Below are 15,821 nucleotides of genomic sequence, written 5' to 3'. Positions count from 1 at the left end.
AGAAGGATCTCTCAGGAGACTTCTCGGCAGCGCTCGGCTACTTCGCGCAGTGAGAGGGCCCCCCCTTGGTGGTCTCACCGACTCCTCGGGGTCCGCCTTCCAACAGCAACATATGGTGTACAGTATAAGAATGTGATAAATAGTGGGAAAAAAGTCACTCCCTCATATCTGCTGTAATGAATCACCATGTTGAAAGACATCACCAGGGCTTCCTAGACAGTTTCTAGCACCATCATTTGTTTGTGCTGTAATTTCCATAAAATCCTTAATTAGAAAAAAGCACTTATTAGCTTATTTGAAGACCAAGTTAAAAAAGTCACATAACCAAGATAAGTAAAAACAGCAAAATATCTTTAAAACTACAAAAACAGTTCTTGCGACAATTACCCAGTCTGGGAAAAAAACTAAATAGAAGATTTCCTTCCTTGCTTTCTTATTTTTCCTTTTTCATGGGCACCTTCCAGTTCAACAAGATCCCTATTACTGCAGAGTCACCCGGAGTTCCATATTGTCCCCTGGCATATTCAACCTTTGCCTGGAGCTGTTGGGTACTCTACTGACAGATAATAGCATCAGGATTCACCAATATCACAGTGATAAACTCCTCTACTAAAAAGTCTCTCTGCTTCAGACATTTTAATTCCTCAAACAAAGCCTTCACATCATTCAGACCTGGATGTCTAGCACCTACCTGAAGCTCAGCCAAACCAAGACAGATTTTTTGGTTTTTGCCAAGAACAACAACCAAGAAAAAGTACAAACCTGGCTCAATGGCATAAACCTTGACTTCTTTCAACCACAATGTGTACTGATTCACCTTGGACAACAACCTCACTCCCTAGGAAAAAACTGACAAAAAGCAAAGGCTTGCTGGTACCAGTTCCCTCTTCTAAAGAAAGTCAAACGATTTCTTCCAGAAAGCAACTTCAGGACTGCAGTTCAAACCCTCATGTTAGCACTTATGAATGGTGGTAACACCTTTTACCATGGCATCCCAGACTCTGCATTGTCACCCCTTAAAGGATTCCTGTACACCATTGCACATGTCATCCAGGGCCTTAATAAATATGATCAGATCATCCCCACTCTGATGGAACTCCTTTGCCTACCCTAGCCATCCTGCACCATCTTCAAAACCAGCTGCATCATTTACAAAGCCATCATGACCAGCACCCCCCCCCCTGACTTTCTAGCAGACAAGCTTACCATCTCTGGTAGTTCTCAGCACACACACACCCAGACTACCATCAAAATGCAGATGAAGAAGTGTAAAACAGAAAACAACAGCCAGCGGGCCTTTTCAATCTATGCACCCAGGATCTTGAACACCATCCCGATATCCCTCAGGATTGCCCCAACACTGCTTTAATTTTCAAAAAAGATTAAGACACACCTCCTTCAAGAAGACTGCATCGCAATGCATGAATGTTTGCAAACTAATTACCTTTTTATCACTCATTTTTTTATGCTTTGATGCTGTACAGCATTCCACTACTAAATGCATTACTTTTTCCATATCATTCATTTACTTCCTACAAATATTATAGGGCCTAATTTACAGTTTGGTGGGCAGAGTACTCTATTGCAAACACAACAGAGTACTCTGCCCACCAAACTGTTCATCTACCCGCCTCATTTTGGGATGGATGGGCATTTAGTATTCCATCAATGGCCCACCAATTGGCTCCATTGTCGAAATACTTCCTCTGACGGACTAGGGTCCGGTAGAGGAAGGGAATCACACCATCCACTCTATTTAGGGCAGATGGAGTAATGCCTTTTTTCCTGTCCGTCACCGGAAGAAAAACATTTGGGGCCTCATGTAGGTAAATAAATTTTACCGGTTCTTAAATACCGAGCCGTACCGAATCGGTAAATTAGAATCGGTAAGTTATATGTAGGTAAAAATTCGGTAACAGTTACCGATTCGGTAACATTCGGTAAATACGAATCGGAATTCACCGATTCGGTAAATACCGAGGTGATAATTACCGATTCGGAAAATACCGAGGTGGTATCTACCTAATCGGAAAATACCGAGGTGGTATCTACCGATTCGGAAAATACCGAATCGGTACGTACGGATTCGGTAAATAACATCACATGACTTGACGAAACAGCTAATCCTGTGCAACGACAGCCCACCCAACCAGGAACTGCCCACACCCAGGCAGGTGTACACAATTAGCCGAAGTGGCCACACCCAGGCAGGTGTACATAATTAGCCGACCCTGGAGAGGCCTGGAGTGCAGAGGAGAGGCAGGGAGCAGTTGCATGTGCGAGCGGGAAACGAACAGCATGTCCAGCCAGAGAACACAGAAAGATGGAGGGGAAAGGAGGAGGAAGCTCAAATTCAGCCCCAAGGAACTCCAGGTGCTGGTGGAGGAGGTGGTGAAGCAGCACCAGAAGCTGTTTGGGAGGCAATCCCTGCAAGTGCCTGAGGCCGAAAAGCGCAACATATGGCTGGCCATCCAGGCACAGGTCAATGCTGTGGGAGTGACCCACAGGGACATTGAGGTCCTCAAAAAGCGCTGGTATGACCTGAGGATTGTGACCAAGAGGAAGATGGGCGACATCCAGAAGGAGGCCAGCCAGACCGGAGGTGGAACCAACAGGGCACCTGCCCTCACCGAACTGGAGGAGCTGGTGGCGGCCACACTCGAGCAAGAGAGCGTCGTGGGTCTTGGGGACGCCGACAGCTCTGCCAGAGCCGCAACACACCAAGGTAAGACGAAAGCACAGCAATGTAGCCTCCCCTACCCCTATCCCACATCCCCCATTGTGAAACGAGAATCACACTGCAGTCCACACGTGTCAGTGCAGACAGGCAATGCATTCCGGGAGATGTAGTCAGGGCAACACTAACCATGACGTAAATATCACAGGGCAACAAGGCATGTCACGCACTCGAGGCACAAGGAGACCGAGGACAGATTGGAATGTGAAATGATTTATTGTGACGCTTGCAATGCAGCCCTTCGGGGACACTGAGCCAATGTTGTTTTTCTGTCCACAGATGTGACATCATGCAGTACAGGGCATGCTGCAGGGGAGACGGCACACCGGCCACAAAAATCACCTCTAGCCAGCACGAGTTCAGACCAGGGAGCAGGCCCACTTGCAGCCGCACCACCTACGCAGCCAGCCTCGCCGCACACAGAGCCAGCATCACCTCACCGAGAGCCAGCATCACCACCACCAGAGCCAGCATCGCCACTCATGTTCGATTCACCGGCCACATCTCCGCTTGCAGGTGTGAGAATGAGGAGGCGTCCAGCAGCCAGGCTACGAGCCTTAGACACCTCGTCAGACGACAGCATGGGCCCAGAAGACCGCACCGGGCCCCAGGAAGGGAGCCATCCCACTGTGCCCCACACCTCACAGGCAGCACAGACGGGAGCAAGAGGGCGCCGCAGGTCGCGTGTCCAGAGTCCACCAGCACCCACTGACGGCCATGGTGTCTTCTTGGGGCTCGAGGGCCAAATGTTGAAGCAACAGCGCCTGCAATCAAAGGCAGTTATGTCAGTCCAGAGGCACATGCGGGTGATGAAGACAAGCTTAGTCAACATGGACACAAACATTGGCGGCATGGCTGCGGGCATTCGGGACATGTCCCAGTCAATCCAGCAGTTGTGCAGCAAATTAGATGCTGACATCGAAGCACGGCGCCGGGAACGCCAGCGAAGGGACACTACCAGCAGGGCACTCAACCGTCTGGCAACTGCGACTTCCCTACTTTGCCGGCGCTCTGTGACGATGCAGGAGGGCCTAACACAGTGCTGCAGCGACCTGTCTCGGGGGATGGTGCAGGTGACAAGTGCACTAGGGGTGCTATTGAGTAGTCAGGCGTCGACAACTGCTGCAGGGGATGCTGCGGAGAGCATCGACACCAGCAGCAGCATCACACCCCCGTCCCCGAAGCACGCAGGAGCAGCAGGCGGCTTGGGGTTGGCTCTAGTGAGGATGCACAGGCCGTGCAATCCACCACTGCAGCGCGTATGCGCAAACATTGATGTGGCCCTGCTTATCCACTTGCCATTGGGTGACGTAACCCTGGACATACTCATTGTATAGATGGCATATTGCCAGATTGGCCTGTTCATGTGTTCATGGCGTGGTGCCACATTAAACTACGTCATGACTTCTCACAACTCGCTGTGTCCCCTCACTTACTCAGAAATAGTTGCATGTGATCTCTGCCCGTCTCTCTCTCCCATCGACTGCAGTTGGCACTCTAGCTGCGCTGCCCTCTGGCTGGCCTGACTCATCCTCGTTGTCCTCAAAATATGTTAGTTCCACATCTGTACCTTTTTTCGTGGCAAGGTTGTGCAGCATTGCACAAGTGGCAATTATCTTGCAGCAGGTGATGGGTTTGTACTGGCGTGCGCCTCCGCTCTTGTGGAGGCAGCGGAACCTGCTCTTCAGTAGTCCAAACGTGCGCTCCACCACATTGCGTGTAGATTTGTGGGCCACGTTGTATCGTCTCTCACTCTGGGTTGCTGGGTGTAGGTAGGGAGTGAGGATGAATGACCGGCATGCATATGCACTGTCGCCTGGATGAGTAAAAGGGAACCATCAGTTACATGCCTCTATACACTCTGATTTGCAGGTTTCAAGGGGCGTCACTGTTACTTACCCAGCAGGTATCCCTCTCCGAATTCGCCGGCACTCAGTCGTGTGTAGATCCCACTATTCTGGAAGATGTAAGAGTCGTGGGTGCTCCCAGGAAACTTTGCAACAATATCTGTGATGATGTTCCCTGCATCACAGATCACCTGCACATTGATGGAGTGGGTGGACTTCCTGTTCCTGTAGATGTGCTCTGTATCAGCTGGTGGACAGATTGGGATGTGTGTACCATCAATACAGCCGATGACATGGGGGAACTGTGCCATGTGATAAAAGTCTGTTTTTGTTTTCTGCAGTGCAGCCTGTGTGTTTGGGAAGCTTATGTAGTGGTGCATTCTCTGCATCATGGCATCCAGGAACTTCCTGAAGAAACGGGACAGGCAACTCTGGGATACACCACCCACCGCAGCTGTCACCACCTGATAACTGCCGGATGCCAGTAGATGTAGGCTGCAGAGCACCTGCACATGTGGTGGTATGGCGTGCGCCCTTCTTGTTGGCTGGTCCAGGAGTGGGTGCAGGTCCCTTATCAGGTCCATGATGGTTTCGGGGTGTAGCCTGTACCTCTCATGTATCTCTGCATCAGTCAGCTGGAATAGTGTGATGCGCTGTCTGTAGATTTGTTCCTCCCGTCGCCACACCCTCAGTCCTGCTGCCTGTAGACGTAGGCGCCTTGCAATGACGTACATGGCGGCCATGTTGTCCACGCTGTTGCATTTTGGGATTGCTTATGTGCATTGTTGATGGTTACCACCTGCTTTCCATCCGTGTTAATTACCGACTCTTATTTACCGATTTTCCTGGATTTCTTAATTACCGACTGCTCCTACATGTCATTTTAGATTTTTACCACTTCATATTTACCACTTCATATTTACCGATTCGTTAATTATGTATTCGGTAAATATGAATCGGTATTTTAGAATTCGGTAACTATGAATCGGTATTTACCGCCTCATATTTACCGAAAAGTGGTTTTTGGACTCCTACATCTCACTTGTCTGAATACCGGTCGGTAACGGCATATTTACCGAAAATCGGCCGTTACCGACCGGTATTTCGCTACCTACATGAGGCCCCAAGTGATGAGGGAAAGAAAAAATCCTTTACAAGCCCACACCCAGAGTGTGGAGGCAAATATGTTTTCTTTTTTTCAATTAAACAATCTCCCACTTTGGGACTTTGTTGTTGAAAAACAAAAGTGTGCTTTACGGCTGTCAAAAGGGACAGTGGCCATACACCAAACGTTTAGTACACTGAAAGGAACAGCATGATGGGAGTTCCTTTCAATGTCATCCGCCATCCTCACAGACACTCCTCCATTCGCCAAACCCAGAATCAGGCCCATATCATCTATTGCGTAAAACGTATAAATGATACAAATTGGAGTTTTAATAAACCAGTGCATGTTTTGGTGCTGTAAGAGTAGGTCATGCTGTTGGAAGGGTGCAGGGCCTGACGTTTGGCCTTATAAAGTGACTGATAGGCACGGTCCACAGTTAAAATCTGATTACAAACAGCTTTCACTGCAGTTTGGACCTGAGACTGCGTTCAAGTGCCTTAGCTATCTCAAATACACATGAACAAAGGACATGCCCTGGGGAAAGAGGGTCATCTACAGAAGTTTGGGTGTGGAGCATAGCCATGAGATGGCTTTTGTGGCCAATACCAGCTGCCCAAAGCCCAAGCGTTGTAGCAATTATGGTTAGGTGTAAGAGAGGTTAATACGATACATCATCAAAATAGTTTAAAAACATCACTGAAACAATATTGTTAAGGGTAAGTTATGATTTCATCTGCTCATAAATGATACAAGTATGTTCAGAAAACGTCATACATTTCCTTTTAAGAAAACATAGTTAAAGTGAAGTTATGGTTCTAAGAAAAAAACAAAATAACCCTAAAGTTGGCCACACATATTTTAGATGGGCAAAAAAGAACTCGTACTTCTGCCTTTAAATGTTCATGAACTCGCAAAATTAACCAACAATGACATATAATGTCATAATTGATGTCATCACTGATGACATCACCAATTACATCACATAGAACATCACTGATGACATTGCTGTGTCAGAGTGCTGTGCCACCCCAGGGGCGGCGTAGCGAGGGGCAATGAGGAGATATGACGCATCCCTGTGCTTTGAAAGTGCTGCAGCGTGGTGCATACAAAGGGCTTGAGGTGCTGTGCTGCGGCACTTTCTTGTAAATGAGGCCCTGAGTCTTTACTGGGCTTTCTGTGAGTGGGGCATCCTGAAAATGCATTTCCCATGCACAAAACTTCCTGTTTCTACCTGATTTGTCCCTTCTTCTTATGGCACACCTTCACAGGAATGGGTTTTATAATCTAGCTTGACAGCCTTGCTGTCGACCGACAATTATGTGATTATCAGTAGAAAGGGTGTTTGCTCGGCCCACATATTAGGAACCTGAAGTACATATTTTGATTAAGCGAAAGTTGTGTACTTCCAAAACAAAAAAGCTTGCCCTCCACACAGCTGTGATCATTTTGTTTATTTATCCAGCTGTCTGTGCTTGAACTTTCCAGGACACACACATGACATAATGCAATTAAAGTGTCTTAAATACCTAACTAAGTTATGGTGTTTTTCTCTGGCAGCACCACAAATGGAAAAAGGGCAATCATTAACCAACTTGGGTGTTTTGGTCTGGCTTAACAGTACAATTGTTGCCTGACCTTTTCACCTACACCAATTTTATTCTATAGCTCTTTGCTTCCCCACAAATACATATCCATTCCCGTGCTATTTACTTGTAATGCTTTGCATTACCATACAATATTCCTTTAAAGCCAGAACAATGGTCATTGCCAATGCTTGTTCCAGATGTTTTATATCCATAAGGTATTTAAAGTACTCACTCTTGGTTCCCAAACTATTTGCTTTTCAGATGTGACGAAGGGCCTCATTACAAGTACGGTGGTCCAACCACTGCCACCACTGCGGGACCGCCCACAGTTTTCTCAGTGGAGCAGTCGGACCGCCACAGGACCGACGCCTCAGCCGGGATCCAGGATGCCAGAGCGGTGGCGCAGCAACAAGGGGAAGCAATATGCTGGTTGTGCAGCTGTGGCACCGCCAAGCATATTACGAGTTGCCGATCCACAGCCCATTTCATGGCTGTGAGCCCGCCATGAAAAGGGTGGCGGAGATGCAACTAAGGGGACCCTAGCAGGACCCCCTGCCACTTCTGGGCCTGGAGATGCATCCAGGAGGCACATGCTTTTCCCCTGTGGAATTGCACTCTCGTTCCTGCATGGTATGACCCACCCGTCATTGATTAGAGTCATTATCCAGCAGGCACAGGCTTGGTGGTCCTCCTATGGGCGCAGCGTGGCCAGCCCACAGGAGGACCGCCAAACTTGTAATTAGGCCAAAATGTATGCAAATAACTTTGGAAAAGTTTAACCTCACACAGCTCCCCATTGATGCTTTTTATCAAATGTTAGAACAATTATCGAAGCATACACCAGTTTTTTGGTGAAACGTACCACTAAAGAAGTTTAGGAATCCCAAGTTGAGGACTAAACCCGTTTTAATTGCTCCCTTGTCAGTTATTCAAAACTGCACAAGTTGCCATTTTGAGATGCTTAAATTGTTAGGTAAAACTTTCTCCAGTTGTTTTTGTTAAAAGCACCATTCTGAGGTAGCATTGTCACGCCGAATAACAATTGGAAGGTGCCACGAAAACTGTTTGCTCCTGAATTCAGTATTTTAGAAAGAAAATCGCATTGCATTAAATATCATACAACAGCTTTCCGTAACACTTGGGGATTATTTATATCAGTCTGGATTCCGCAAAAGAGCGTTCAGGCGACAGACAGGTCTGTTGGCAAATTCAAATAGTCATTTTTTTTCAAAACAAGTCGCGCCTCTGTGTGCACCTTTACTAAAGCACATGCAAATTGGAAATAACCCTTCTAAAGCAAAGCTGAAAATTGATGTGGTCGCACAATGGATCAGCGTTCAGGGCATAAAAAGGAGGCCTGCGGTACAGGATGCCGCCATAAATGCTCCTCTCTCAGCAGCATGATGTACAAAGGCGAGCAAGGCATGGAATATTCATCAGGCAATTACAGGCCGAGAAGCTGCTACCATGAAAGATGCCTTAGATACAGTGCAAAGATTCTTGGAAGCCACTGAAACGTGATCAGCACAGGCAAACTCCTGGCCGAAAATCCACTGAATAACAAAATACAGGCGTCGAGCAGCAGGCAAGCATCGATTGGGCGAACAAAGAAATCCTGGTGGGCTTCAAGGGTTTTATTTTAGTTCTTTCGCTACTTGTTCAACCAGTACACATCTTTGCTCCTTAATGCCCTAACACACGTTAAATGAGGGCAAGAGGAAGTCCATTTGTGAACCCCTGGCACTGTCAGATTGTCCACATTAACCCCCCTCTTCTGCATATCCATGAAACCACACCACTCCCAAAGTTGCGATCCATATTGTCATCTCTCATCTCCTTTAGCCTTGTGCACAAAGGTAAAAAATAAAAACCCCTGGTGAGGTGTCTATGATTCTTGACCACAGAATTCGTTGGGAGGTGTTCAGAACTGGTCGCTGTACAGAAAGTCCTATGTTCCGTCAAACTGTACAAGCAAATAGCGTTGGCAAGGTCAGTAGGTCTCGCCTTTTGGCTGTCAATGCAGACCAATTACTTTGTCAGTGCTTTCTGACCACACTGCTTTTTGCTGATGCTTTGCAGGATTGGCAAAAAAGTGTGCTGCATTAGCCAACGTGATGATGTATGCGCTCAAGTTTTATCACAGTGGTGCTACTTTTTTTTATTTATTTTTTATTAAAAGTTACAAGACAGCAACCACCAATCTTGGAGTGATAAATAAAAATAAACAATTTATATGAAAAAGCGCATTTTGAAAAAAGGAGCTTTTGTTAGCAAATTTCAGCAGACGGACTCTCCAAAAATGTTTTAAAAATTGAAAAAAATCAGACATCAACAGGAGGGGTGGGGGGCAGGGGAAGAGTGGATAGGAGACAAAGTTCACGCGAGGGAAGAGGGAGCTAATAGGGAATGGCGAGCAACAGAAGAGCGGCAGGAGGAAAAAAATAATAGGAACAAATTAAAGCTGGGATGGGGACGTTACGATTGAGCTGGGGAGGAGGGAACAACATGAAACACACAGAGGGGAACTTAAGCGAAGAAGCAGTAGCCATAGGAAAAAAAACACAAGCATTCCTCGAAAAAGTGCTGATATACAAAGTTGTTAATTTAAGTAATGCTATGGATACGTGATATAGTGTATGTATACCAATGGTCTTTTGATGCTGCCAATTAGCAAATACTGAGGGGTAGATTTACAATCCCCATGCACCACATTTACACCGCCGTTGCGTCACTTCTGTGAGCATCGAGTGGATCAGCTGCCTAAGTACAGGGATGAACTGACAGCTCTGCTAAATCGGTATTATAACTCCTTGTGTCCCCTTTCATATGTAGGTTTATGAATAGTTGTATGAAATGAAGAGACATTATTAAATCCATAAATTCGACATCCTTGGTGCCAGCCTCTTGGTATTCCGCCAACAATGAAAGTCTCCAATGATAATTAACTGGAAATTGTTTGCCAAGAGGGTGCCGGCTAATTCATGAAACTGCTCAGGGAGTTCCGATGTGCTGTGTGGGGGAGGATATACCAGAGGGAGGGAAGGTTCTGGAGCAATTGCTGAGCCCTATCCTAAACAGCAGCAATTCAGTATCCGTGATATAGTCCAAGAGGAGGGAATCAATCAATCAATCATTACATTTGTAAAGCACACTACTCACTCGTGAGGGTCTCAAGGCGCTGGGGGGGAGGGGTGCTGCTACTGCTCGAATAGCCAGGTCCTGAGAAGCCTCCTGAAAGTTAGTAGGTCCTGGGTCTGCCGTAGGAGGATGGGGAGGGTGTTCCAGGTCTTGGCGGCGAGGTGGGAGAACGATCTGCTGCCGGTGGTCGCTCTTCGGATGTGGGGGATGAGGGCGAGGTCGGCGGAGCGGAGCTGTCGGTTTGGGGTATAGAAGGTGAGTCGTCTGTTGAGGTATGCCGGTCCGGTGTTGTGGAGTGCCTTGTGTGCATGGGTGAGGAGCTTGAAGTTGATCCTCTTGTTGATGTGAAGCCAGTGCAGGTCTCTCAGGTCTGGTGTGATGTGGCTGTGGCACGGGATATCGAGGATCAGGCAAGCAGAGGCGTTCTGTATGCGTTGTAGTCGTTTCAGGAGTTTGGCCGAGGCTCCTGCGTAGAGGGCGTTTCCGTAGTCCAGCCTGCTGCTGACGAGGGCCTGGGTGACCGTTCTTCTTGTTTTGGTGGGGATCCACCTGTAGATCTTGCGGAGCATGCGGAGGGGATAGGGATATCAGAGGCCTGACCCTGACGGGTGCTGGTATTTATTTCTAGGTGCTGTGCACGGACCTCCAGGTTCATTGACATACCCACAGTTTGGACCCCTGCTTTGGTTAGGGTTCTTTGCCTTGGTGTGTCCCTAGAGGTAAATGCCATCCTCTTCAGAAATGTGCACATGTCTTACCCTCCCTGAGTGTTCCTGAGGCACTGTATAGAATGAAGGGGGATGGTGACGCCAAATGTTGATGCTAGGACCAGTTGTAGGTGGATGGCTGCAAACATTTATTGGCCTGTTTTAGGTCACCTCGGATCTGCCCACCCCGCCAGGATTCAGGGCTCCACAGAACGAGCGAGTGTGTCACTCTTTCTCAATTTGTTTGTATGGCTCAGTAGCAATGGGGCTTCTTACAATGTGCTGGTAGAAGTGGAGGAGCATGCAAGGAATATGGTCAGTGATCAACTTGGATTGGCTGCGAATGTCATCCTCCGAAGACTGATGACTAGCTGAAGTCCCTCGGTGGCAATTGGGTCGGGAGGTCCAGGTCTTGATGGACCCGGTCTGCCAGAGGTAAAGGCAGCCCCTTCTAGTAGCCATGATGGCGCCAGCACAAAACAGCGCCAAATCAGATAGTGCCTTCAGAAAAAGCCCATGTCGGAGAAAATAACCCAGTTGTCCAAAATTCTCCCAGGTTGCAGAGAAATCCAGGAGCAGGCAAAGGGTTCCAGGAGCTGGCAAGGAACCCAGGGAACAGGCAAGCAACAAGGAGCAGACTGAAGAATACAATGGAATACACAGAAGGAACCTGGAAAAACTGGAAACAAGTAGGAGCAAAGAGGCTAACAACAAGACTGCTGAAGAGTTGCGACGCAAGGGAAAATAATTCCAAGTTCCTTTTATACTCCAAAACCCAGGAAATTACCTCAGGAGGATGGAGCCATGGTGGATTAGGAAGGCCTATTAATACTTTGTTGTAATGAATAGGTGCTGGGAATAACACCATACATTTGGCATTTATGGATCTGGCCCTCCCATCTGACACAGTCAATTGCTCAAAGCTCTGGTCTATTATGTTTGCGATGGGGTTGGAGGCACCATCGTTATGTCTTTTGAAGGATCTGCATAGGGATGCGGTCTGGAAAGAAGATCTGGGATAAGGTCTGGAAAAAATGAGATTGTAAGGATCCACCTGATAACGTTTCAACTGGCATGAGTGAGCTACAGGATGGATCTTCCACTGCAAAGGCAGTTGGCCTCTGAAGGCTACAAGATTATTGACCTGGACAAACTTAAAAGGGCCATAGAATCAAGGTTTCAATTTATTAAAGGAAAGATGAGCAGGTAGAAATTTGGAGAAGACCCACACCTTACCCCCAACTCTATGCAGTGGGAGGGGATCCGATCACTGTCAGCAGAAGATTTCATACTAACTTTGGCATCATGGAGATTAAGAGCTTCCCTACATCTTATAGCCTGTAACTGCCTAAGGAAACCAACAGAAGCAGGAAAAAAGACAGCACCCAAAATGATAAGCCATAGGATGTAACACTTGAAGGCAAAACAATGTGGATGACTTAATGACACTATACACTGGATGTTTATAGGAAAATTCGGAAACAGGTAAAAAAGAAAAACAATCACTCTGTGTAGAATTATGAAAATAGTGAAGATACTGCTACTGACCCTTGCTAAGCCGTTTTTTATCAATCAATGATATGGGGATGGAAATCTCAGGCCAAGGCAACCTCCATTTCAAGGAATTTACAAAATGATTTGTTACAAACTGAGGACCTCGGTTAGACACAATAAACTGGGGATGCTCATGCAGATGAAAAATCTCATGCGAAAAAGTCTGTCCCATGTCTTTCGAGGAAGGGAATTCTTTAAGGAAGTAAAATATGCAAACTTGGAAAAAGAGTCAACTGTTCTCATAATTACTCGATTTCCCCTCAGAGGGAGGTAATGCCACAATAAAATCAGTAGAGATGGTATGCCAGGGACAGAGTGGTACAGGAATGGAATGAAGAAGCCCAGAGGGTTGTGAGTGATAAGCCTTATTTGAGGAGCAAGTAGGGTAGGAAGTGACATGGAGATCAGTGTGCTCTCAAAAGGGAGGCCACCAAAAGGAGCCGAGTAAGAGTTCTAGAGTTGCGTTAACACCTCAGTGGCCCACAAATGGAGCGTCGTGACACATCTTAAAGACTTCCTCCCTGAATGCTTTGGATGGAATGAATAAAGAATACTCTTTTACCCCAAGTTTTCCTGTTTATGAATTTGTCCTTGAAGTGTTTTCCATTCTTTCTGTGTAACTTTGACATAGTCAGCTTGCATCTTCTTGAGAAATGTTTGGTCAACTCCAATTATTTGTTGAAGAGAGAATATGTTCTGATCAAAAGTTGCTAGAGATTCTGGATATATTCGTGATAAGGCATCAGCAAGGGTGCTCTTAGTGCCGGGGATAGGAGTACTAAAAAAGTCATACTGATTTAAAAGTAACCCCAATGAGCTTGACAACTATTTCTGCATTGAAATTTCTAAGACACTGAACTTTTTAATGATCAGTTCGAATTTCGAAAAGTTCACCGGCTCCCATTAAAACATTTCTTCACTCAGAACAAGCCATATGCAGGGCCAGGAGCTCGCTTTCTAGTAGTTTCTCTCCAATTCAGATAGTATGTGAGACTGAAGAAAAATGAGATGTTCCATACCATCATCCTCTTGAGTTTGCAAGAGTACGGCCCCTACAGCCCAGCCCACAACAAATCTTTTTGCTGGATCCGGATGTCAGAGGATTGGCGCTTGGGTGAAGGCTGATTTAGTTTGATGAAGGCTTCCTTGGCTCGAGCATCCTATTGAATGCCTTGATGAAGTATGTCCTTTCAGATTTGGGTGCTTTATATATCTAGAGAGTTGAGAAAAGTCTCTTATAAATTGTCGATATAAACTGGCAAACGCATGGAAGGTTTGTGTCTTCGTTATATCGGTTTTACTGGGTACAACATTGTCATTTGGGCATAGATTATAACATACATTGTCATTGCTACTGCCAGTATCGTCACTGTTGTGCAGGCGCAGATTATTGCATACACTGACATTGCATTTATGGGCAATGATATTGTCATGCACAGGCACAGGTTGTAGCATAAGTTGACTTCGCATTTATTGGTATTGCCGTTTCCAGGCCTGCACATATCATGGTACTCATTGACATCGTATTTACCAATTCCAACACTCCCCCTTCTAGATGATTCTTTAACTACTTTATCCTCCTCATATGTCATGGCAGTTATATTATTCAAAAGTGTGTATGTCTGTAGTGTCTGTAACTTTTTCCCTAGCTATGTGCATTCTACCTAATTCAAGGACTGCCTTTTTACAGCAGGAAACCCCAATTGTAGGAAACCACATAACAGAAATAAAATACAATAATGAAAACTGGCAGTAGTGACAAGAATAGTTTGGACACCCATAGAGGGGTCCACAAAAAGATACTATGCAACCAGTCCTGCTCCAGGGCACCTCTCTCCTTCTTCATATCGGCTTGCAGACAATGCAGTTCTTGGATGGCACGAGCTAATGTCCCATTGTCCAAGTCATATCCGGTAATAAAAGCACAACAGGAAGCACCAATCTTGATACAGACCCTACCCTCTATCGCGGTCATCAAGTCCAGCATGTACCGATATTGCATTACCATAAGGCGGATGACTCTCAGTTCTTCCTTGATAGTGTTTATGCCGAGCTCAGTATTGTTGATCATCCTCATAAGTTCCCACCTGGTTATTTGTAACCAGCGGGCATTTGCTTTTGTTTGCAAGGGGAAGAAGTGTATTGACCCACCGGTGTTCACTTGAGTCTCTGTGAACAGTCTAAATTCTTCTTGAATGTCCTTGTACTGAGCCCAGCCAAAATAATCGGCAGTTCTTCTCCTTCAAGCCTAAAGCAACAGAGTTGTTTTCTTCTGTAAAGGATCTTGAGACAACTCAGACAGATCTTCTCCAGGGATGACCAGGATTGGGATGTGTATGGTCACGAGGGTGCAGAGGCCTCGCCATCCGGGTACGAGCTGGTTGTAGGCAAGGTCACCGCATTGCCAGTATGTATCCATCAACGTGGAGGTGCCCCATTGAAGGTCTGGTACGTATAGTATCATGTTGTAGTTTTCAATATTACAACAGTATGGTTCCTTTGCCTCTGAAACATAAAGAGTACAGTGTAAGTTTCTGTAAAATAGGGGTTTCCCCTTCCCCTCCAACAATGTGTACCTATTTATCTTGATATCCCAGATTTACTGGCACAGGGTATTACTGCCCTCTGTGTGTTGAGGAACCCACATCCCGACACTGATGTTAGAGCATTCACCTCATTTTGGAATGAAAGAAGGCCCTCCATTGGGTGTTTAACCCTGAGGCAGTGGAGATGTATGTAGCACTCCCAAAATTGGACTTGGGTGAGTGGTCCTAGATGCCTGTTTTTATGCCTCGCCTTGCTCCTGTGTCAGACTGTTTCCCCGGGGGCGTGGTCAGCCAACCTCGCCCCCTGAGTGATCCTGCCCCCATGGTTCTCTCATTCTGTCTAAGAAATCAGTCACGGTCTCCCCAGGCGTCATACACGCTGCCATTAGTCTTCCTACGTCTGGGCAGTCAGAGAATAGCTCCCTTAGGGCTGTCCAGATCTGGTGTCTGAATGAGTTAAATGCAGCCCGTCATACTCAGTGTTGATAAGCGTGTCTGTGGGGATGCTGGCTGGGGGGAGCACTGTGTCAGTCTGCTCCCCAAAGAGGATGCTGAGCAAACCTTTGATGTCAACTTCAGCTAAGTTTATACCTGTGGT

The sequence above is a fragment of the Triturus cristatus genome, chromosome 6 (assembly GCF_964204655.1).
Source record: "Triturus cristatus chromosome 6, aTriCri1.1, whole genome shotgun sequence".
Classification (NCBI taxonomy): domain Eukaryota; kingdom Metazoa; phylum Chordata; class Amphibia; order Caudata; family Salamandridae; genus Triturus; species Triturus cristatus.
The sequence above is the reverse complement of the archived record's forward strand: the minus strand, read 5'-3'. Positions refer to the sequence as shown.